This window comes from Anopheles stephensi, unplaced genomic scaffold, assembly GCF_013141755.1.
Source record: "Anopheles stephensi strain Indian unplaced genomic scaffold, UCI_ANSTEP_V1.0 ucontig263, whole genome shotgun sequence".
NCBI classification, from domain to species: Eukaryota; Metazoa; Arthropoda; class Insecta; order Diptera; family Culicidae; genus Anopheles; species Anopheles stephensi.
Window position 1 is genome coordinate 63,495 of NW_023405195.1, and position 4,006 is coordinate 67,500.

The 4,006-nt window shown below is 51.9% G+C and overlaps 2 pseudogenes; both read left to right on the forward strand.

The window, feature by feature from the left end:
- The first annotated feature begins 3,331 nt into the window (after window positions 1-3,331).
- Window positions 3,332-3,490, forward strand: LOC118516299 (annotated as a pseudogene).
- Window positions 3,491-3,955: 465 nt separating this feature from the next.
- LOC118516300 overlaps window positions 3,956-4,006 on the forward strand; it is a 3,677-nt pseudogene continuing 3,626 nt past the window's right edge.

The window sequence follows — 4,006 nt, forward strand, 5'->3', positions numbered from 1 at the left end:
TGCCCTGAACAAGTCCACTACACTTAACTGGTGATGGTTGTCCTACGGGGAACTGCCGGGAACCCAAGGGTCACAAAAACTCGTAGGACGATATCCACGAATAAGCGGGGACTTGTGGGACTACGTGCCCGACAAGTCAACTACACCTTAACTGGGTGATGTCGTCCTACGGGACCTGCGGGAGCAAAAGGAGTCAGAACCATCGAAGGACGATATCCACGAATAATCGGGGACTTGTGGGGATAAACCGTGCCCTGACAGTCAACTACACCTTAACTGTGATGGTCGTCCTACGGGGAACTTCAGGAGCCGCCAGTAAGTCCGCAAGTTCGTATCGAGCCTTGATTGGTCCTGTTGGGGCGTGCGGGGTGTATGCTCGGTACGTCAAATGTTGGGTGTACGATGTACATCGATAATCTGACATCCTCCTGAACAACCCTTTGCTCGTGTGGTGATTGCCGCTGGAGTCGGTGTACTGCCGCAGGTCAATGAGAGTGGTCCACAACAAGATTGGTGTCACCTGAATGAACGTAAAAGAGAGTCTGCGGGGGACTGGGTGCCCTGGTAGACAAAAAATATCGAAGCAAGCATTGTACGAAGACGAATTCTGGTTGATCCTAACCAGTAATATACGCTTGTCTCAAGGGTTAAAGCCATGCATGTCTAAGTACAAACATAAATGAATGTAAACCGCATAAGGCTCAGTAAACAGCCATAATTCACAAGATCATCCACCCATCAGTTACTTGGTAACTGTGGAAAAGCCAGAGCTATACATGCACATGCCGGGCCGCTGTCCGCTGGCGGGCGGTGGAACTGGTGCACTTATTAGTAAAACCAAATCGCCTCCGGCGGCTTGAGTTGAAGTCTGGATAAGATGGCCGATCGTATGGTCCGCTTGACCGACGACAGATCTTGCAAATGTCTGCCCTACAACTATTGATTGGTAGTGTAGAGGACTACCATGGTTGCGACGGGTAACGGGGGAACAGGGTTCGATTCCGGAGAGGGAGGCCTGAGAAATGGCTACCACATCCAGGAAGGCAGCAGGCGCGTAAATTACCCAAATCCCGGCACGGGAGGTAGTGACGAGAAATAACAATATGGACCTCTCTAACGATGGTCCATAATTGGAATGAATTGAGCATAAATCCTTCAATAAGGATCAAGTGGAGGGCAAGTCTGGTGCCAGCAAGCCGCGGTAATTCCAGCTCCACTAGCGTATATTAAAGTTGTTTGCGGTTAAAACGTTCGAAGTTGATCCCCGTCCAGACACGCCAACCGCCGCGGGCGCCCGGCACACGCCGGATTACGTTCGTGCGCGAGCTCGCGCTGCGACTCACATGGTGTCCTGGGCGTCAACCTCGTGATCGTCGGCACGTCCCGAGCCGGTCGTGGTGCCCGGGCAGCTCCCATTTACCTTGAACAAATTAAGAGTGCTTCAAGCAGGCTAGGTACAAAAGCGTCCACACCCGCCCAGGGTTGGCGTTGGCCGAGAATAATCTTGCATGGAATAATGGAACATGACCTCGGTCTGAGTCTTTTGGTTGTTTTGTATAGACCCAGAGGTAATGATTAACGTGAAGTAGTTGGGGCATTGGTATTACGGCGCGAGAGGTGGAAATTCGTAGACCGTCGTAGGACCACTGAAGCGAAAGCGTTTGCCATGGATGCTTTCATTAATCAAGAACGAAGTTATATGGAGCGAAGGCGATTAGATACCGCCCTAGTTCTAACCGTAAACGATGCAATCAAGCAATTGGGAGACGCTACTACTTCGGTGCTCTCAGTAGCTTTCGGTAAACCCAAAAATCGGGTTCCGGGGGAAGTATGGTTGCAAAGTTGAAAACTTAAAGGAATTGACGGAAGGGCACCACAAGAAGTGGAGCTTGCGGCTTAATTTGACTCAACACGGGAAAACTTACCAGGTCCGAACTAGCGAGGTAAGACAGATTAAGAGCTCTTTCCTCAAATTTAAGGGTAGTGGTGCATGGCCGTTCTTAGTTCGTGGAATGATTTGTCTGGTTAATTCCGATAACGAACGCGACTCAAACAAGCTAACTAGAACGCTGTCCAGCAGTGTGCCTCCGGGCGCACCTGACGTTACGGGGCGGCGGCGCCTTCGCGGGCGGTCGGTCGCACTAGTTTGCCCTGCTTAGCGGGACAACTTGTGTTTAGCAAGGTGAGAGTGAGCGATAAACAGGTCCGTGGATGCCCTTAGATGTTCTGGGCTGCACGCGTGCTACAATGTGGGCAGCAAGCGTGTTCTCGCCAATAGGCGCCCCCATTCCGGAGAGGAACGGGAAATCACCCAAATGCTCATTTAGTTGGGATTGGGGGACTGCAAAGGTCCCCATGAACCTGGAATTTCTAGTAAGTGCTAGTCATTAGCTAGCGCTGATTACGTCCCTGCCCTTTGTACACACCGCCCGTCGCTACTACCGATGGATTATTTAGTGAGGTCTCTGGAGGCATACCTTCCGCGGTTCCTTCGTGGAGCTGCAGTTGGCACGGCCGAAGTTGACGAACTTGATGATTTAGAGGAAGTAAAAGTCGTAACAAGGTTTCCGTAGGTGAACCTGCGGAAGGATCATTACCGATCAAACAAGTCCGGGAGTGAGGTTGCCAAACGCATCGTCGGCATCACATGCTGACGCGCACGCTACAACCACAAGATGGTGTAGCACACTTGGTAGAGTTGAGCGAAAGCAACTCTTCAAAGGGATACACATACCCACTGACTCGGCGCAGGTCAGTAAAGACGCACACTTTGGGCAGTACCGGTACTTATACACTGACTGATTGTCGTGTCACAAAGGGGTGATCGACCAGTCGCACTTTTGGCGTGCTCGGCTTCCGCATCCGTCGGGGCCGTGGGCGCCTGCAGTGTGGTACTAGGGAACCAGAGTTGTGTGTTGGTTTGTGTATAATGGACATATCATTACCCATCAAACAAGTCCGGAGTGAGGTTGCCAAACGCATTCGGTCGGCATCATATGCTGACGCGCACGCTACAACCACAAGATGGTGTAGCACACTTGGTAGAGTTGAGCGAAAGCAACTCTTTCAAAGGGATACACATACCACTGCCTCGGCGAAGGTCAGTGAAAGATGCACACTTTGGTAGTACCGGGTACCTTATACACTGACTGATTGTCGTGTCACAACGGGGTGATCGACAGTCGCACTTTGGCGTGCTCGGCTCCCGCAACCGTCGGGGCCGTGGGCGCCTGCAGTGTGGTACTAGGGAACCAGAAGGTTGTGTGTTGGTAGTGTATAAGGGATGAATGGACTTCGGTTCCATTCATCAACTAGTTCGGTGTGTACGTTAAAACCCAGGCAGGGGATCACTCGGCTCATGGATCGATGAAGACCGCAGCTAAAATGCGCGTCAGAATGTGAACTGCAGGACACATGAACAGCGACACGTTGAACGCATATGGCGCATCGGACGACTCAACCCGACCGATGCACACATCCTTGAGTGCCTACCAAGTTATCTCAACACTCTAACCAAACTGACCGTCCTGACCCCATCATAGGGGGTAGGCTGTCGCAGCATGGCGTGCTCGGATCCGCATCCTTGTCGGGACCGGGGCGCTGAAAGTGAGAGGGCTAACACAGAGAGACATACGAGGTATGGTACACAAACCTAAACACACACACACACATGTGAGCATGGGTGAAGAGCGAGCGCCGTCAAGTCGCACGGTTCGACCTCTAGTATCAACCAACGGATGTATCCACCACAGCATATAAGTTATCACCAATTGCACGGGGACTTCCACCGGTTGGCTCGGGTCGAGTACACTTGCGGCCCAACGCGCTCGTATCTTCCTCGCATCCAGTTGCAGTCGCGAGACGTGCTCACGGCGTGTGGGGAGTGAGGTTAGCACGACAGGGGTGATTTATCACCGCTTCTCCCGTCGCATCATTGGTGACAGTGGATGTCTGTAGGCCTCAGTGAATGTGTGAACGTACCCTCAGAATTTTAGCATATTAATAT